This window comes from Notamacropus eugenii, chromosome 4 (assembly GCF_028372415.1).
Source record: "Notamacropus eugenii isolate mMacEug1 chromosome 4, mMacEug1.pri_v2, whole genome shotgun sequence".
NCBI classification, from domain to species: Eukaryota; Metazoa; Chordata; class Mammalia; order Diprotodontia; family Macropodidae; genus Notamacropus; species Notamacropus eugenii.
Window position 1 is genome coordinate 131,365,454 of NC_092875.1, and position 22,154 is coordinate 131,387,607.

Below are 22,154 nucleotides of genomic sequence, written 5' to 3' on the forward strand. Positions count from 1 at the left end.
CCCCACTACAACCCACTCAAGAAGTGATTCTTTAGCTTTTACTTGATTACCTCAGTGAGAGGGGGATCCACTGCCTCTGGAAGCAGCCTATTCCACTTTTCAATGGGTACCATATTTAGGAAGGTTTTCCTTACGTTTATCCTATATTTACTTCTTTTTTGCTTCTATATATTATACCCATTTTGACATCACGGAATAAATAAATTAAAAAAATATAAGGTCTTACTTATTTTGACCTAATTATTACAGTATGCTCCTCCCCTAGTCTTCTCCAAACTAAATATTCCCATTTCTTTCAATCAATCTTCTTATGGCATATTGTGTCAATTAGCATTTTGGTTGACCTCTTTTCAATATTCTTCAACTTAGATGACGTCTTCTTAAAATATGGTAGCCCAGAAAAGGTCTAACCAGGGTAAAGGATTAAGGAGGTAATGTCATGAATATATGGCTAAAAATTTTATCACTGAAATTATGTCATCACCAGCAAGGGGCTTTCTTTCTTGAACCTTAGACATTTATTTAATATTTATCTATTAATCAACAATAACTTTAGCTATCATTTATATATAGCTATAAGGTTTGTAAAATACTTTATGCATATCTATCTAAAGATATATAGATCTCTCTCATATAATTTCCATATATATATACATATAAATATAACTTTTATACAGGTTGTAACCTGTTGTTATCACACTGACAAAATCACTGATTCTCGTATTTACTTATTATCATGATGTCATTACCTACATTCTTAAGAGACACATCAACCTATCTCTAATGTAAGCCAAGGACATTTGTAGATTATGAGTTTTAGGCCTTCATGTCATACCAGGCATTGAAATGACCAAATTTATGTTTTTGTTGTTTTTAGAAGTAAAGATGTTCATTCATTCAACAAATGCTTTCCATGTACAAATAAACTAAACTTGATAATTCTGGCAACCTAAGCCATATTTAGGTTTAAATGATTTTGTCTGTTCCATTTAACTTAGCAGCATAAAACCTGAAAAATAGAGTGTAAGTGCTTTACTAGCATGGGGCACTAGAAAAAATTATAGAATGGACAAGGGGCTTTCTAAAGATGATGTACATAAATAAATGTTCAGTTGTTGGCACTGAAAAATGTTGATATTGCATTCAATGTCCTCCATTCAAAGTATGATAAACCCAGCAAAAAGTGAGTTTAATTCTATCTGTGGAAAGGGAGAAATTAGATGATATCTAAAATTCTCTTCTAATTATGTTTGAGCAGATGACTGTGGTATTTCATTACATTATACCCTTAGGATCCTAAAGAGTTAATGTACTTTGCAAAGTCATAATTTAGGCCTCTTGGGACTAATTTATGTGTTGTGAGAATCATGTTGAGTCATATCTCAAAATGGTTACCTCTGAGAATACAATTTTTTATGAACATTCTACTGAAGAAATTAAGCCTGATGAGAAAGGTTAAAATGTTTCTCAATTGCTCAGAAAGATCCAGTAGCTATGGGAAACAGTGGGGTATAGTAGAAAGATTGAAATTGGAGCCAGGAAGTCTGGGTTTCAACTAGCTAAATGACCTTGGCCAAATCATACAATCCCCTCTGGTCATCAGTTTCCTTATTTTTATGATTAGGGGAAGTACAGTGGTATAGTAGAAAGAGCCATGAATTTTTTTCCACTGAACTTGGAATTATAGTCGTTGAGTTTTAATCCCTGCCCTATGACTTAGTCTCTGTTTCTCGTTGGGTAAGTCATTTAATTTCCTTGGGATTTAGTTCACTCATCTATAAAATGAGGAATTTGGACTAGAAACCTCTGAATTCATTTTAAGTTCTAGATTGATGGTCTAATTACCCTTGAAAGGTATTGCGTTGGTCTAAATGATCTCTAAGGTCCCTCCCAATAGTATTGTTCTTTGATTCTAGGAAGTAACCTCAAGATTTCAGAGTAATTGTAGCTCTCCCATATGCTGTTTTCAAGTTCATAAAGTACTTTGCTATACTACTCTGAACTTTATAGTGAAAGCATTATTTTCTCCATTTGACAGGTGAGAAATTATAGTTTTAAAGAGGTTAAATGTCTTGTCAATAGTGAGGGAATGGGGTGGAGAATAAACATTTAGTAAATGCCAACTACATACGAGTCATTTCCTAAAAGCTTTTTGACTCATTTGATCCTCACAACAACCCTGACAGGTAGGTGCTATTATTAAGTGACATGCCCATGGTCACATAGCTAGGAAGCATCTGACAGCAGAATTAAATTTAGGTCTTTTTGACTTCAGGCTAAGTGCTGTATCCATCGCACTACTTAGCTGCCTCAGAGTGGAAGAGTGTTGGTACTGGAATATAAACATCCCCAAACACCAAGATGAGTTTTCTTTTCAGCACATCGTGTCAGTTATATAATTTTACTATTTGAGTATTCTGTGTTCTGCTTTTAAACGTTGTGTTTGTTCTTATCTTTCATGTAATTCAATTCTGTACATAGATTCACTCTAACCACATTATATTCTACTGCTCCACACAAGTGTGTATGTGTATGTATGTATGCATATATATATATATATACACACATAAAATATTTTGAGATACATAGATATGTATGCACATACACATACTTAGGAATGAGAACTATACGCATGTGTATATATATACTTATATATACATATATGTATGCATATATTTACCTATTTAGGGATGGAGACTAGACCGCTGATTTCACTATTACACTTATTAATATCTAGCCTTTACATAGCACTTTGAGGTTTGCAAATAACTTACATAGGATATATCATTTCATCATCACAGCTAGATAACTTCTGAGGTCAAAGAAATGGATAGACAGGTGGGAAAAGAGAGAAAAAGCATTTATCAAGCATCTACTATGAGGTGGCTCTGTGGATAGAGTGCTGGGTCTGGAGTCAGGAATATATCTTTTGTTCACATCCAGCCTCTGACTCTTACTAGGTATGTAACCCTAGACATTTCATTTAACCTCTATTGCCTAAGGGACAGTAGGTGGCTTAGTGGATAGAACACTGGGCCTGAAATCAGGATGTCTTGAGTTCAGATCCAGCCTCAAACCACTTACCAGCTGTGTGAACCTTGGCAAATCACTTAACCTGTTTGCTTAATACATTGGACAAGGAAATGACAAATCACTCCAGTATCTTTGCCAAAAAAAAAATCCCATAGATAGTGTGATCTGTGGGGTTACAAAGACTTGGATATGCCTGGATGACTAAACAACAACAGCAAGAATGTGCCAGGCATTGTGTTCTGTTATTTACAAATATTGTCTTATTTGATAGATAAATAGATATATGCAGATAAAGTACATTTTAGGGGAGAAGAGTGAGCAAGGGGATGAGGAATTTATATTTAATTCGTAAGTTCTTTGCCTTTTTTGAGATATCTTAAAAATTGATTCCTGGATGCCTCTAAAATATGTTGCCTACATCATGAATTTTTTCTATATGTACTAATCAGTAGATTTGTAAAGAAGATGCTGATACACATTTTCAACAAGGAGTTCAGATAAGAATTGATCAGGTATTAAAAGCCAGAATAATAAGAAGGTTTAGTCCTGTATTGATCCCCCAAAATTATAAAAACATTCAGAGTGAGTAGATTCTCTATGGATAATTTAAGGGAGAAATTTGACAACAGTGACATAGGAAGAAAAATAAAAATTGAGATCCAGTTTGTACTAATTTGGTATTTCTTTTAATGAAAACAATTGTTTCAGTTGTTCTTTTAAACTTCATCTTAATTGCCATTTTCATTCTCTCACATAGTGTTATGGAAAATAATTAAGATATTAGAGTCTAAGTGCAATTCCATCATTTCTTACCATTAAAGGTAAACAATGATCATTTTACAAATGATGACATGTTTGTTCCATTTTTCCCCCTAACTATTGTTCCCCTATGAGTTTCGTGTACAAATACTCTTGGTTATATCTAATAGGTAGATCTTGTATTAAGCTTTCTATCACATTTGTTCTCCCTGCCATGGCTTTTCCACATTTTGTAGAAGTAATATGCCTTAAAGTCTTTTTTTTTTCTTTTTGATAACACTTAAAGTTATCATTAACCTAATCTTTAATAGGGTAAAACAGTACTTCATGTGACCAGCAGATCAAGTGTTTTCTTGCTTAGCTATGGGGAGACTCATTTGGTCTCCTAATGATCACAATTGTTTTATATCAGTTAAACTTCTCTATAAACTTTCCAGTTTTTCAAAGTCAATGCCATCTTAGATTCCTAACTCTCTTTTTCCCCTTAAATGCAATCTGTTGTAAAGGCCTCTCAAAGTTATCTTTATAATGTCTCAGACTTATGCCCCAGACTGTCTTGACATTTCTGTCACCCTGATATAGTTTCTCATTATTTCAAACCTGGACTATTGCAGTAGCTTTCCTCAAGCCTCTCTCCACTTTAATCTAGCCCCCATTTAGTAGCCAAATGGCTTTTTCTGAAATGCACATCTGACCATATCATTTCCTTATTAAAAAAAAAAAAATCAAGGACTCTCTTTTATCTCCAGGCTTAAATATAAAATCTCCTGCTATTCTAAACCTATACAACTTGACCCTCAACCATTCCAGTCTTCTCATACCTGACATTCCATGCCATCCTCACATACCCCGTGATTCAATGACGATGGCCTTTCTTTTCCTCACACAAGACACTATATTTCCCAACTCTGCACATTTTCATTAGTTGTTCCTTATCTCTGCCTCCTGGCTTCCCTAGCTTGCTTTATGTCTCTGCTAAAATTTGATCTTTTATGTGAAACCTTTCCTGGTTTGACTTAATATTAATGACTTCCTTCTTTAATTATCTCTAATTTACCCTGTATCTATCTTGTTTGAATATAATTATTTTCTTGTTGCTTCCCCATTGAACTGTAAACTCCTTGAGGTTAGGAATTATTTTTTTACTTTTCTATTTGTCCCTAACATTTACATAGTAGGGACTTATTAAATTCTTGCTGACTCACTGAATGTGTTATTCAGAATGGTTGAGTAGGACCTGTTATTGTTATAGGCTGCATCTTCCTTTTTTAAGTCCCTTTTCTCAAAGTTTAATATTCTAAACAGTTGAAAATGAATGAATGAATGGAAAATCATTTATGAATCACTTCTTCAGTAACAGTCACTATGAAAACCTCTGGAGACACAAATAGAAAAATTGAGACAGTCGTTGATTTTAAAAAGCTCACACTCTATTTGGAGAAAACAACACATAAAAAAATTCAGCTGTAAGGTGAATAGTAAGGTCTATAAGTCCTAATGATGCAGTGAATGGATATATATCAATGTACAAAGATCCTTAGGTTCAAAAAGTAGAAGATCTAACATGAGTAAAAGTAGCTCAGATTGATTTTAAAGTCTGAAAGATCTTAGGATGTAGTAACAGACAAAGGGTAAGGTCTAGTGGTGCTTTATCTCATAGGAAGGAATTGAGTTGGCAGCTCTTATTCATGTGGTATGAGAAATCTTTTACCTCTCTATCAAATTCCTTTGAAATCATATGATACTATGGAGCTTTTCTTTATTCTGCTTCAGTGGAATTCTTATTTTGCTAATCTGTACTCACTCATATAATTCAAACAACTTTTATTAAGTGCCTATTATGTGCCAGGACCTATTTTGGAAGAAGAGTTCAAAACCCTTCTTCAACCTGCCCAAGGACACAGAACTAGTAAATTGTTAATCTGAAATTCAAATGTACCTCCTCTGATTCCAAACAGAGTTTTGGTTTTTTTTTTTTTCCCATCACATCATGCTTCCTAGTTTATGACTAAGATATTAAAGTGAAAGCAATTTGAATGTTATTTCAAATATTGAAAAGAGTAGATTAATACATTTATATCAAGGACTAGAAGAAAGAAACCATGCAAAAATCAATTTCAGATAATTTTCAGCCAGTTTATGATAGTATGCATTTGCAATTTAAAACTACATTTTATGGGTATAAAATCTTGTGAAACTGAACTGATAATGTTTATCCAAATTGCTCAAATTTGCTCAAATGACAAAACTTGCACCTGTGTGAAGAAATTTCTTTTTATACTAAAAATTGCAGTGAATTTTACTCATAATGTGGATTATTATGTTTGATGATTACATTCTATCAAACATGTCTTTTTATATTTTATTTCTTCGTCATCAGCAGCATACTTTATATTTATGCATTTTATAGTAATGGCATTCTTTACATATAATATCTCATTTACTCATTATAATAACCTTCTGACATTGATACTGCATATAGTGCTACCTCTGTTTTATAGTTGAATATCTCTGAATTTGTGTCTATAATCACAAATCTAGTTAGTGTAGAGGCAAGACTGGAACCCCAGTACTTTGATTCCTAGCACAGGGGTCTTCCTACTACCTTATCTTCAATTCCATTACACAGTATTATTTACTGATTTGACAATTATTTTCCAAGGCAGATAGTTGATGAAATAGATATAACAATGGACTCGGATAAATTGTCAGATATTTCTCACTATATGAACCCAGATCTGTCACTGACACACTATCTGTCTCAGTTCTCTTATCTGTAAAATGGGAATAATAATAGTATCTAACCCCCAGGGTTAGTGAGAATATAACAATGAGATCTTTTCAAAACTCTTTGTAAAATTTAAGTCAGTATAGAAAAACCAAGTTATTAGTATCATTCTTATGGTTCTCAAAAATTAATCTATATACATTTTTGACTTCTCAATAGAAGAAAAGTGTATATTAGGGGAATTATATTAATTCATTCATTCAATATAGTTCAAACATGTGCTAGGGTGGACATTAATTTAGAAGCTGTAAGACTATAGATTTGTCACTAACTCTTTTTTTCATCTGTGCAGTTGGAATAAATATACTTGAATATTAAACTTAGAGAACAGAATTGAGCAAACAACTTTATAAAATTTTAAGTACTATAGAAATGTGTTATTTTTGTTATTATTATTATACTAGCCACATGTACAAAGTAATTATAAGTTATGTTAATTATATCTAAGAAGCAGAGAATAAAGTCAAAGTCAAAGAAAATAAGCATGGTTAAAATGTTAAATATTAATCATTTTGTAATTTGAACATTTTAATCACTGAAAAATTATTTTCAATTATTCTTTTAGATTTCAGCTTTTTAAAAACAAATTAGAAGAGCAAAGGAAGAAAATACGTTTTATCAATTAAGGAGAGGCAAAGAATTCATTGGCAAATAAGAGACAGAGAGGATTACAGAAGGTTTAATTGAAAAATCTGATTGTAGAAGCAGAGCCAAGATGGCAGAGTCAAGATGGCAGAGAAAAGGCAGGGAATTGCTTAAGGTCTCCCAAATTACCCTCCACACATCATTAGAATAATATATCTAAATTCTGGAGCAGTAGAACCAACAAAAGAATAGGTTGAAACAATTTTCCCACCTACGACAACTTAGAAGATCTTCAAGAAATATCTATCTCCCTGGGACGAAAAGTAAACACACTCCAGCACAGGTTGCCCTTGGAAAGTTAGCAGCAAAGCCCTAGAGTCCTACACTAGGAAGCAAGTAGAGGGTATTGGAAGCAACTGAATGGGAGCAATGACTTCTGGAACTCAGTTCAAAGATGGTAAGGGGGTCAGATAAGGAAATTGCAAGAGATTGTTTGCCTGCATTGGGTTCAGGACTCTGTCACATTTCCCATATGCTGTTCTAGGTCTTAATCCTAGGGTGATGAGGAGCACTAGCAGGACTAACAACCTTGGCACATTTCCAGGGTAGAAAATAATGCTTGTCATCTCTCACAGACCAGAGTACAGACCAGGAGAGCACAGACCACACCTCTCTATAGTCAGACCACCTTGAAAGAATTGTAACTTATGGACCCTCAAAATTAGCCTTGAAAATAGTAGCATGAAAAACCTGAAGCTTGGGACAGTGAGAACTGAGTCCAACTTTACCAAAAAAGTCAAACAGAAGCTGAAAAAAAAATTGAGCAAACATAGGGAAAAAAAGAACATGACCACAGAAAGTTACTGTAAATTGGCTTCAGACCATGGCAAAACTCAGAAATTATTTTATAAATCAAATAAGAGAGGCAGATGGAAAATAGTGAAAAGAAAGTGATGCAAGGAGAGATTAGTAAAGAAGTGTTGGACTACCTGAAAGACACAATAAAAAGAGATTATATATTATCTTTCAAGAAATTATCAAGGGGAGGAGCCAAGATGGCACAGTAGAAAGATATACATATGCTAGCTCTGAACCCACAGCCCGTAAAATACCTGTAAAGAAGAACTCCCAACAAATTTAAAAGCAGCAGAAGCCACAGAACAGCAGAGCAGAGGAGATTTCTGTTCCAGAGAGACCTGAAAAACTGACCCAAAAGGTCCATTGGCGCACCAGACCTGGAGCAGAGCCCAGCCCTGCCTTGGCCACGCAACACTGAGAGGAGCAGATCCAAGCAGGCTTCAGGGACAGAATCTCCAGCAGCCACACAGGTCCCTTCACCCACAGGTGCCAAAGGTCAGTGAGAGGGTCTTTTCAGCTCGTCAAGAGGGGAGTGGGGTGTCCCCATAACTCAGGCCCCCTCAGGAGGCAGCAACAGAAGGGGACTCCCAAAACAGGCAGGAGCTCATATCCATTGTTGAAGGTCTCCACATAAACCAGCTGAGGGAACTAAGCCCCTTGAAGCTAACCTGCCCTCAACCAAGCACCTGAACTTAATCTCACTCTGAATAGCAGCCCTGCCCCTGCCAAAAGCCCTGAGGCTGGGAAGCAGCATTTGAATCTCAGACCCAAAGCCCTAGCTGGGCAGATCTGGAGGCATAGTGGGTGTGGAGAGGACACTCAGAAGTCAAGTAACTGGCTGGGAAAATGCTCAGAAAAGGGGGGAAAAAAAGACCATAGAAGGTTACTTTCTTGGTGAACAGATATCTCCTCCCTTCCTTTCAGATGAGGAAGAACAATGCTGACCATCAGAGAAAGACATAGAAATCAAGGCTTCTGTATCCCAAACATCCAAAATAAATATTCAATGGGCTCAGGCCATGGAAGAGCTCAAAAAGGATTTTGAAAATCAAGTAAGAGAGGTGGAGGAAAAGTTGCGAAGAGAAATGAGAGAGATGCAAGAAAAGCGTGAAAAGCAGGTCAACACCTTGCTAAAGGAGACCCAAAAAAATGCTGAAGAAAATACCATCTTGAAATACAGGCTAACTCAATTGGCAAAAGAGGTTCAAAAAGCAAATGAGGAGAAGAATGCTTTCAAAAGCAGAATTAGCCAAATGGAAAAGGAGGTTCAAAAGTTCACTGAAGAAAGTAGTTCTTTAAAAATTGGAATGGAACAGATGGAGGCTAATGACTTTATGAGAAATCAAGAAATCACAAAACAAAACCAAAAGAATGAAAAAATGGAAGATAATGTGAAATATCTCATTGGAAAAACAACTGACCTGGAAAATAGATCCAGGAGAGACAATTTAAAAATTATGGGCCTACCTGAAAGCCATGATCAAAACAAGAGCCTAGACATCATCTTTCATGAAATTATCAAGGAAAACTGCCCTGATATTCTAGAACCAGAGGGCAAAGTAAGTATTCAGGGAATCCACCGATCACTGCCTGAAAGAGATCCAAAAAAAGAAACTCCTAGGAACATTGTGGCCAAATTCCAGAGTTCCCTGGTCAAGAAGAAAATATTGCAAGCAGTTAGAAAGAAACAATTCAAGTAATGTGGAAGTACAATCAGGATAACACAAGATCTAGCAGCTTCTACATTAAGGGATCAAAGGGTCTGGAATATGATATTCCAGAAATTAAAGGAACTAAGACTGAAACCAGGAATCACTTACCCAGCAAAACTGAGTATAATACTTCAGGGGAAAAAAATGGTCTTTCAATGAAATCAAGGACTTTCAAACATTCTTGATGAAAAGACCAGAGTGAAAAGAAAATTTGACTTTTAAACACAAGAATGAAGAGAAGCATGAAAAGGTAAACAGCAAAGAGAAGTCATAAGGGACTTACTAAAGTTGAACCGTTTACATTCCTACATGGAAAGGCAATATTTGTAACTCTTGAAACTTTTCAGTATCTAGGTAGTGGGCGGGATTACACACACACACACACACACACACACACACACACACACACGAGCACAGAGCACAGAGCACAGAGTGAATTGAATAGGATGGGATCATATCTTAAAAAAATGAAATTAAGGGGTGAGAGAGAAATATATTGGGAGGAGAAAGGGAGAATGGAATGGGGTAAATTATCTCTCATAAAAGAGACAAGCAAAAGACTTTTTAGTGGACGGAAAAAGAGGGGAGGTGAGAGAAAAACATGAAGTTTACTCTCATCACATTGGACTAAAGGAAGGAATAAAATGCACACTCATCTTGGTATAAAAACCTATCTTACAATACAGGAAAGTGGGGGATAAGGGGATAAGCAGGGTGGGAGGGATGATGGAAGGGAGGGCAAGGGGAGGAGGGAGCAATTTGAAGTCAACACTCTTGGGGAGGGACAGGATCTGCAGACAGAACAGAAGCAATGGGGTGTAGGATAGGACGGAGGGAAATATAGTTAGTCTTACACAACACAATGATTATGGAAGTCATTTGCAAAACTACACAAATATGGCCTATATTGAATTGCTTGCCTTCCAAAAGGAATGGGTGGGGAAGGAGGGATGAAGAGAAGTAGGAACTCAAAGTTTTAGGAACAACTGTCAAGTCCTGTTCCTGCTACTAGGAAATAAGAAATATAGGTAAAGGGGTATAGAAAGTTATCTGGCCCTACAGGACAAAAGAGAAGATGGGGACAAGGGAAGAGAGGGATGATAGAAGAGAGGGCAGATTGGTGATAGGGGCAATTAGGATGCTGGGTGTTTTGGGGTGGGGGAAGGGGACAAATGGGGAGAAAATTTGGAACCCAAAATTTTGTGAAAATGAGTGTTAAAAGTTAAATAAATAAATTAAAAAGAAAAGAAATTATCAAAGAAAACTACCCTGATGTCCCACAACCAGAGGGTAAAATAGAAATGAATAGAATTCCATAAATTTGCAGAAAAGCAACAACAACAACAACAACAACTTCCCATGAATATTATAGTCAAATTCTAGAGCTCCCAGGTCAAAGAAAAATAAAACAAGTGATCAGAAATATAAATAAACAAACATTGTGGAACCATAGCCAGCATAACTCAAAAGTCAGTAACTTCTACTTAAAGGATAACAAGGCTTAGAATATGATATGCCAGAAGGTAATAGAACTAGGATTACAACCCAAAATCACCTTTGCAGTAAAACTGAGTATAATCCTTCAGTGGGAAAAATGGATATTCAATGAAATGGAGGATATTCAAGCATTTCTGATGAAAAGACCAGAGCAGAGTTGAAAATTTGATATTGAAACACCAGATTCAGCATAAACATAAAAAGCTAAACAGGAAAGATAAATTATAAGGGATTTAATAAGGTTAAACTGGATGAAAACATGGAAGATGATACTTGCAGCTTCTAAGAATTTTTTTCTTTATTAGGCAGTTAGAAGGAGTGTGCTTAAACAGAGGATATAGGTGTGCATTTATTATGTTGAGAATATCTAAAAAAACACAAAACTAAAGGGTGAATAAAAGAAATATACTGGGAGAAGGGGGAAAGGAGAGGTATAATATGATAAATTATCTCATATATAATGGTTGCAAAAGAGCTTTTATAGTGGAAGGGAAAATGGCAGGGCGACACAAACCTTACTGTCGTTGGAATTGACTCAAAGAGAGAGTAATATATACATTCATTTGGATATAAAAATCTATTACATTGTACACAGATGTAGGAGAGTAGATGAATAAGAGGTGGGGGGTTCAAAGTAAGGAGGGCACATTGGCAAAGTCAGAAGCAAAACAATTTGGAGGATTGTTAGGGTGAAAGAAGAGAAAAAGGAAAGGATAAATGTGGGGGGCAGGAAACAACATAATGGAGAAAAATAAACAGTTGATAAACATCACTATGAATGTGAATGGGATGAATTCATCCATAAAATGGAAATAGATAGCTAAGTGGAATAAAAAACTTGGTTACTACAATACATTGCTTGCAAGAAACATACTTGAAGCAAATATACAAACACAAAGAGTAAAGTTAAAGGGCTGAAGGAGCATCTACTATGCTTCAACTGAAATGTATATTACTAACTAATATAAGAAATTCATTTATGATACAAAAGATGACAAGAAAATATATGACAAGTGATTGAGATTAGCAATGACATAATTTAATACCAAGAAGAACGTATCAGATCCTCTGTGAAAGTTCTTTCAGACTCCTCAGGGAAAGAAACTTCAAATTCTGGTTGCTTTACAGCTAGCAGATACCCAAAATATTTTTTGAGGTCCAAGTTCAGGGGAGTCAGTTTGTCAACTGATTCAACTTGGTCTATACTTATATCTTGTAATGGTGAACCTGAGTTTTCTACATTTCATGGTCAATACTCTGAGAAGTGAAGTTTTTTTTTTTTTTCTTGATTCTGGCTTTGATGGAGGAAAACTTGCTTATTTCTTATTTCTGTCTGAACCATTGTAGTTTAATGTCCATTTAAGTGTATATGCATATACTTCAATGGTTGTTGCATTTATAAAAAAGTATTTCAAATGTTCATTCCCAAAACACAGAGTATGATCCCATAATGTATAACATTTAATTGTAATAATATTACTATTTCAGCATCAGATTGCTACCATGTGAATCTCAAGAAAACTATCCCATATTTTACACACCCAGAACTGATATCCATTGAAAACTATATTTACTTTTACAAGCCATCCAGAGGAAACTTTTTTTTTGATTCAATTCATTTATTAATTGACCATTATATACCACATACTGTGCTCTTTGTTGGGAATATAGATATTAAAATGAAACTGTTCTTACTCTCTAGGTGCTTACATTCTGTTGGAGGATGTGATAAGTATGCAGGCATACATATATATGTGTACACACATATGTGTGTGTATGTATATATGCATATGTGTGTATAAGTGTGTGTATGCATAGATAAAATATGACCTTGAAGAAAAAAACCTTTCCTAATCCATTACTTCCAATGTCATTTTCCTCGGTTAATTATTTTTCTAGTGTTATTGCTTGTTTATACATATATTTTATTTTTATCTCCCCCTTTAGATGGTGGGCTCCCTGAAGCCAGAGCCTGTCTTGTGCTTTTCTTTGTATTACTAAAGCAGAGCACAGTCAGTACATCAAAGATACTTAATAGTTGCTTATTCACTGACTGATACGATAAAAATCATACTCATGTGAATTTAGGTGCTTCACTCTACTGCAGGAATAAAATGCAGCAAGTGGAGGAGGAAACAGATGCAGAGAAAAAGCATGGAAAGAACATATATAGGAAATATATGTGGCCAAGAAATACGTATGAAAGGAAGCAAATGTCAAGAGTCATGTGGCCGTGGTGCTTGTATGATCTGACCAAGTCATACCAGTAATCCTACAGAGGAGCGGTGACCAATAGGGATGTCAATGGGCCTCATTCTCTGTTGAACTGATCACAGTCCATATTTTACTGAATGAGTGTCTCTGTTCTCTGCTCTTTAAAGAATATTTCTGTTGTTGTTCTCCTAACTGAGGCACCTTACTACTATCTCTTATAGTGTAGTGCTAGTAAACCTTTTCTTTGGAAAGGAAAAACTAAAGTTCTTTTAGTGATGAGATCAGCCTTCAGAGACATCACACTCAGTCAGAGAGCAGAGGGGGAAGAATCAGAATATTTCCTCAAGGTAAAATGGAGTCTAATCTTTTGACTTAACCCTGCTTCTATATTTCCTTCATTTTCTCATCTGTATTAAGATCAGAAATTCTTATTAAAAATTTCTTCCAACATTTCCTAAGCCTGGAAAATACTGTTAGGTCTCCTTTTTAGCAATCTGCAAAGAAGCTAGGTGAAGTCATGATGATGAGATTATATCCTATCATCTCCACCATTACCATGGTTCTCTTGTTCTATGCAAAACATAATGCCTAGACTTTATGAAAGAGGTCAAAAAGATTGATAAATTTTAGACCATTTCTGGAATGAAATCACTGTAATTTCTTAGCAGAGAGGTTCATTGCCTTAGCCAGAGTCACACGGTCAGTATGTGTAAAAGGCAACATTTTGAACAAAAGTATTACTAGCTTCAAGGCTGACTTTCCATTACATTAATATTGTGTCTCCTTCTATGTGCGCACATTTGATAACTATTTTCTTCCCCTATATAATTTAACTTTCTTAACTTTTAAGGGTATAGTTTATTTTTATTTTTCCATATGTCTCTGCCTGGCTCAAAATCAGTGCTAAAGAGGCACTTGCTTATTAATGAACTGGTTCATTCTCCCTTGATTTCCATGTGCACTAAACCACATTGAACAAGTACCTATTACTTTTCTTTGTCTCATTGCTTCTCCTCCTGTACTTCCTCTGTCCCACATCTTTTTTTTCCCCCTTATCCCTCTACATTCTTGCCTTTGGTATCATTTCAAATTATTATTGTAATGCTGATCATATCCAAATTTGTATCATTAAACGTGACCATTCATGAAATCTCCAGTGTGTTTTCAATTACACACCAGCAATGTCCAAGAGGCTATGCAGTCTGTGTCACAAACTTATCATAGCAAAAAATAATCTAGTTACTTTTTCTTCTTTCTTTAATAGGAAAAATGAAAACCTCTGAACTAAAAAAAATTTCTTATACATAATTGAACATAAAAGAGGAAACAACAAATCTATAATATATATAGTTTGCTATTGAGGTATATAATAAACACACACACACACACACACACACACACACACACACACACACACACACACACGATTGCCCTTTCTCAGGACTTATTGGCTTTTGTTGAAGACAATAGCATAAACCCATTTACTCAGGAAGCTTCCCTCAAAGCTTGTAGTTCATTTTGCTTCTTGAAGAATTTGAGAGCTTGTAGGGCTTGCAGATACCATATAGCCCAATTTGTATATTTAAGAAATCATCACTATTACATACCCAACAAGTGAATATCCAGCCTCTACTGAAGAAAGTTCTAAGAAAGGGAAACCCATCCCCTGTGAGACCAGTCAGGTCCCTTGTTTTGTTGTTCAGTTTTTTCAGCCCTGCCTGACTCCTCATTACCTCATTTGGGTTTGTTTGTTTGTTTTGGTAAAGATACTGAAGTGGTTTGCCATTTTCTTTTTTTAAAACTCATTTTACAAGTGAAGATACTTAGGCAAATGGGGTTAAGTGGCTCTTCCAGGCCACAATGCCAGGAGCCCGGATTTGAGCTCAGGAAGATAAGTCTTCCTTATTGATGTGCAGTCAATTTGTCTACTACACTACCTATTGTTCAGGTCACATGTAAATAGCTCTAATTAGTAAGGAAAGGCTGGTCTGGGGTTAAAAAAGAAAAGAAAAAAAAACACTTTGGCATATGCAGACCTGTGTGTTTGCACAGATGTCTTCTCCAGAATCACAGAATTGCAGAGTTAGAAAGGATCTTGAAAGTAATCAAGGCATAAAGAAGTTAGGTAATTTTTTTTTCTGGATAGTATTTTAATTTTTAACAATTACATGTGAAGAAAGTTTTCAACATTCATTTTCTGTAAAATTTTGAGTTTCAGATTTTTCTCCTTCTCTTCCTCCCTGCCTCAAATAGCAAGAAATTTGATGTAGATTATAAATGTACTATCATGGCAAATATATTTCCACATTAATCATGTTGTAAAAGAAAAATCAGAAAAAAGGGGGAAAACCACAAGAAAGAAAAAAAATAAATTGAAAATACTTTACTTTGATCTGCATTCAGACTCCATACTTCTTTCTCTGGATGTGAATAGCATTTTCTATCTTGAGTCTTTTGGAATTGTCTTATATCATTACATTGCTGAGAATAGCTAAATCTGTTATAGCTAATCATTACATAGTGATGTTGTTGCTGTGCACAATGGTCTTCTGGTTCTACTCACTTATCTCTGCATAAGTTCATCTAAGTCTTTACAGATTTTTCAGAAATCTAACTGCTCATTATTTCTTATAGCACAATAGTATTCCATTACATTCATATACCATAGCTTATTCAGTCATTCCCCAATTCATGGGCATTCCCTGAACTTCCAATTCATAGTCGCCACAAAAAGAGCTGCTATCAATATTTTTGCATATGTAGGTCCTTTTCCTTTTTTATGATCTCTTTGAGATACAGATCTAATACTAGATCAAAGAGTATGCACAGTTTTATAGCACTTCAAGCATATTTCCAAATTGTTCTCTGAAGTGATTTGCTCAGTTCACAACTACATCAACAATGCATTACAGTTCCAATTTTCCCACATTTTCTCCAACATTTATCATTTTCTGTTTTTGTCATATTAGCCAATGCAAAAAGTGTGAGGTGGTACCTCAGAGTTGTTTTATTTTGCATTTCTTGAATCAATAATGATTTAGATTACTTTATATGATTATAGATAGCTTTATGTTCTGAATCTTAAAACTTCCTGTTCATTTCCTTTGACCATTTACCAATTGGAGAATGACTTGTATTCTTATAAATTTGGCTCAGTTCTCTATACATTTTGGGAAATGAGAAATTTATCAGAAGCACTGGCTGTAAAAATTGTTTCCCAGCTTTCTGTTTTCCTTCTGATCTTGGTTGTACTGGTTTTGTTTGTAAAAGACCCTTTTGTAAACAATGACAACAAAATAAGCTGTATTGACTGATTTCCTAACCTATCAAGCAGCAGATTAGAAGATTAATACCCAGGAATGTGGTGAACTGAAAGTAGCAAGAAGTAGCAACTGATCATTTTTCATGATCTCCCCAGTTGCTAGGGCCTTTCCCAAAATTATTATTTTTTGTTAATATTTTTTACAAATTTGTTAATTTGTTTTCTCTTTTCAACTTTCACTTCCAAAAATTTTAAATTTCCTACCTTTCCCTTCTCCCTGTTTCCCCAAGACAGATTGCAATCTTATGTGGGCTTTACACATATATTACCATTAAACACAACTGCACATCAGTCGTTGTATAGAAAAATTATAGTCCTTCCAACTACTCAAATACTGAGAAAAGTTTCAAGAGTTACAAATATTATCTTAACACGTAGTAATATAAATAGTTGAAGTTTAGTAAATCCCTTACGATTTCTCTTTCCTGTTTATCTTTTCATGCTTCTCTCGATTCTTGTGTTTGAAAGTCAAATTTTCTTTTCAGCTCTGGTCTTTTCATCAAGAATGCTTGAAAGTCTTCTATTACATTGAATGACCATGTTTTCCCCTGAAGTATTATAGTCAGTTTTGCTGGGTAGGTGATTCTTGGTTTTAGTCCTAGTTCCTTTGACTTCTGGAATATCATATTGCAGGCCCTTTGATCCCTTAATGTAGAAGCTGCTAGATATTGGGTTATCTTGATTGTATTTCCACAATATTCAAGTTGTTTCTTTCTAGCTGCTTGCAATATTTTCTCCTTGACCTGGAAACTCTGGGTTTGGCTACAATATTCTTGGGACTTTCTCTTTTTGGATCTCTTTCAGAAGGTGATTGCTGGATTGTTTCAATATTTATTTTACCCTCTGGTTCTAGAATATCAGGACAGTTTTCCTTGATAATTTCACAAAAGATGATGTCTATACTCTTTTTTTGATCATGGCTTTCAGGTAGTCCCATAATTTTTAAACTGTCTCTCCCAGACCTATTTTCCAGGTCAGTTGTTTTTTCCAATGAGATGTTTCACATTATCTTCTATTTTTTTCATTCTTTTGGTTTTGTTTTGTTATTTCTTGGTTCCTCATAAAGTCATTAGCTTCCATCTGCTCCAATTTAATTTTTAAAGAGCTATTTTCTTCAGTAAGTTTCTAAATCTCCTTTTCCATTTGGCTAATTGTGGTTTTTACAGCATTCTTCTCCTCATTGGCTTTTTGGACCTCTTTTGCCAATTAAGTTAGCCTGTAATTAAAGGTTTTGTTTTTTTCAGCATTTTTTGGGTTTTCTTTAGTAAGCTGTTGACTCGCTTTTCATGATTTTCTTGCATTGCTCTCATTTCTCTTCCCAATTTTTCCTCCACCTTTCTTACTTAATTTTCAAAATCCTTTTTATCTCCTCCATAGCCTGAGACCATTACATATTTATTTTGGAGGCCTCTGATGGGAAGCATTGTTCTTCCTCTTCTGAAAGGGTGGAAGGAAATACCTGTTGACCAAGAAAGCAACCTTGTATAGTCTTATTTTTTTTCCCCTACTTTGGACATTTTCCCAGCCAGTTATTTGACTTTTGAGTCCTTTGTCAAGGGGAGGGTATACTCTAGGGGCCTGTAAATTCTTAGTTCCTCCAAAGTGGCACAACCAAGGGAAAAGAGTTTACTCCTCTCCTGGTCTGTGCACTGATCTGGGAACAACCAAAACCTTTTCTGACCAGAATCTGGGAGTAGTAGAATTTCCTCTCCACAACAATCTCCAGCTGAGCGGCACCAGCACTCCTCCTCATTCTCAGGCTAGGAGATTCAGATCACCTGCTCAATTCCTCCAGGGACTTTAGGTGGAGGGCTCCACAAATGGATGCTGCTGCTGCTGTAGACACAGCCACTGTCACTGCTGTGGCTATTGCTTCTGCCTCTGCTGCTGCCTGGGGTTGGAGCTAGGGAGGACTCTGATCCCTTCTCACCCAATTGAGAAAACCTTCTCACTGACTTTTGAAGTTGTCCTTGGCATTTGTGGGTTGAAGGATCTGAGAACCCCTGCTCCTGCTGGGGATTCTGCTCCCTAGGCTTATTCCAATCCTGTTCCTCCCGGTGCTGCATGGCCAAGGCTCAGCTGTGCTCTGCTCCATGCCCTGTGTGATAGACCTTTTCTGTCATCCTTTCTGGATACTTTGGGTTGGAAATCTCTTTCACTCTGTCTTTCTATGGCTTCTGCTGCTCTATAATTTGTTGGGAGTCATTTTTTACAGGTGTTTTATGGGCTTTGGGGAAAAAGCTAGAGTAAGTGCATCTTTCTACTCCTCCATCTTCATTCCACCCCCTATAATTTCTTGATAAATGATGTGTAGGCCCCTCTTCTTTGATCATGACTTTAAGACACGCTAATAATTTTAAAATTATCTCTCCTGGATCCATTTTCCCAGGTCAATTTTTTTCCCTTGAGATACTTCTTATTTTCTTCTATTTTTTATTCTTTTGGTTTTGTTTTATAATTTCTTGATTTCTCATGAAGTCAGTTTCCATTTGCTCCATGCTAATTTTTAAAGAATTATTTTCTTCAGTGAAATTTTGGACCTCTTTTCAATTTGGCCTATTCTACCTTTTAAGGTATTCTGTCTCACTAGCTTTTTGTACCTCTTGCCATTTGCATTAGGCTAATTATAAAGGTCTTATTTTCTTCAGCATATTTTGACTCATTTTTCATGAGTTTCTTGCATCACTCTCATTTCTCTTCCCAATTTTTGCTCTACTTCACTTACTTGATTTTCAAAATTCTTTTTGAGCTCTTTCCTGGCCTGAGACCAATTCATATTTTTCTTAGAGGCTTTGGTTGTAGGATCTTTGCCTTCATTCTCTTCTTTTAATTATATGTTTTGATCTTCTTTGTCACCAAAGACATAGGTAAATACCTTTTCAACAAGAAAGTAAGATTCTATAATCTGATATTTCCCCTTGTTTGCTCACTTTTCCAGTGAATTACTTGACTTTTGAGCTCTTTCCATAAGCTTCAGGGCTTTTATGCAGTGGTTTTCAGAGATGTTTCTAGAGACCTTTAAATTTTAAGTTCATCCAAAGTAGTGTGATCAAAGGAGATATGTTTACACCTCTCATGGGCAGTATTCTGGTTTGTGAGCAACCACAAGCATTCTTTTCTTCCATGGAAGAATGAGGAGGATTCCCTCTCCACTGCTGCCTTAAGCTCTGCCACGCCAGTGCTCCTCTTCCCCCCAAGACTGCCACCCAGTATTATGACTCAGATCAGCTGCTTGATTCCCTCGCCATCTTTGCAGCAGTGGCTGCTGCTGCCCTGTGGTTGTTCCCTGACCATGCTCCTCTCTCACCTAGGTGAGAAACCTTTTCCATTGATGTTTCAAGCTGTGCTTGGTGTTTGTGAGTTGAGACGTCTGTAAACTTAAGCAAATGCCAGTGACTTAGTCCGTGAAGGCCTCCTCCAGCCTCATCAATGCTGTCACATCCCATGCTGGACCACACTTCACTCCCAGCCTGGTGTAATAGACCCTTCCTGTTGAATTTCCAGATTGTCTTGTACTGGAAAATGTGCTTCATCCCATCATTTTGTGGCCTCTGCTCTACAATTTGTTTGGAGTCATTTTATAGGTATTTTGAAGAGTTTGAGAGAGAACTCAAGCAGGTCCCTGCTTTTATTCCACCATGTGGCTCCATCTCCAGTTTATAATTTTTTTTTCTCTGCTTTGGCTCTTCTTCATTTAGGTATTAGCACCATATTTGTATTACAAAATAAATTTTTTCGGACTCCTTCTTGGCCTATTTTCCAAAGAGTTTATATAGTAGTGGAATTAATTGTTCTTTAAATGTTGGATAGAATTCCCTTATAAATGTATCTGATCTTGGAGATTTATTCCTAGGGAGTTCATTGATGTCATTTCAACTTCTTTTTCTAAAATGGTGTTATTTAAATATTTTATATCCTCTTCTGTTAATCTGGGTAATTTATATTTTTGTAAATATTCATCCATTTTGTTTACTTTGTCAGGCTTATTGGCATACAGTTGGGCAAAATAGCTGCAAATTATTGCTTTAATTTCCTCCTCATTGGAGGAAATTTGATTTTTGATTTTTAACATTAGTAATTTAGTTTTCTTCTTTTAAAAGTCAAATTAATGAAAGGTTTATGTATTTTATTTTTTTCTTACAACCAAATATTAATTTTATATATTAATTCATTATTTTCTGCTTTCAGTGTTATTAATCTCTACTTTGATTTTCAGAATTTAGAATTTGTCACTTAATTGTGGATTTTTCATTAATTCTTTTTATAGCCTTTTTAGTTACATGCCCAATTCAATTATCTCCTCTTTCTCTATTTTATTCATGTAAGCATGTACACTTTCCCAAAGAACTGCTTTGGCTGTAACATATGTTATATTGTCTCATTATTTTCATTCTCTTTGATGAAATTATTAATTGCTTCTATGATTTGTTCTTTGATTCACTCATTCTTTAGTATTAGATAGCTTAGTTTCTGATTATTTTTTAGCCTTTGATGCTCATTTATTTTACATATTTTTATTGCATCATGATCTGAACAGGATGCATTTAATATTTCTGCCTTTTTGCATTTGATTGTGAAGTTTTTATACTAATACATGGTCAATTTTTATGTAGATACCATATACCAATGAGAAAAAAACAACACATTGCTTTCTATCCCCATTAATTTTTCTCTAGCAGCCTATAATATCATTTTTCCTAAAATTATATTTGCCTCCTTAACTTCTTTATTGTTCATTTTATTGTTAGATTTATCTTGTTCTGAGAACGGGAGGTTGAGGTCCACCCACTAGTATATTTTCCTGTCTATTTCTTCCTATAACTCATTAACTTTTTCTCTAATAATCTGGATGCCATACTACTTGGTGCCTATGTGTTTATTATCGATATTACTTCATTTTCTGTGGTATCTTTTAGGAAGATGTAGTTTCCCTTCTTTTAATTAGATGAATTTTTACTTTCACTTTGTCTGAGATCAGGATTGTGATTCTTGCTTTTTTTTTTAACTTCAGCTGAAGCATAATATATTCTGCTTCAGTCTTTTACCTTTACTCTATGTTTATCCCTCCGCTTTAAGTATGTTTCTTGTAAACAGTATATTGTAGCATCATGTTTTTTAAACCATTCTGCTATCCACTTATTTTATAGGAGAGTTCATCCCATTCACATTCACAGTTATGATTACTGTGCATTTCCCGCTATCCTATTGTTCCTGCCCCCATTTATACTTTTCTCTGTCCTTTCACCCTGTCCCTCCTCACCAGATTTTTGCTTCTGACCACCACCTCCCTCAGTTTGTCCTCCCTACTATCAGTCCCACTCTTCTTTCCTCTTTCCCTTCCTACTTCTGTCCTCCCTTCTGTCAGCTCCTACCCCCTTTTTTTCTC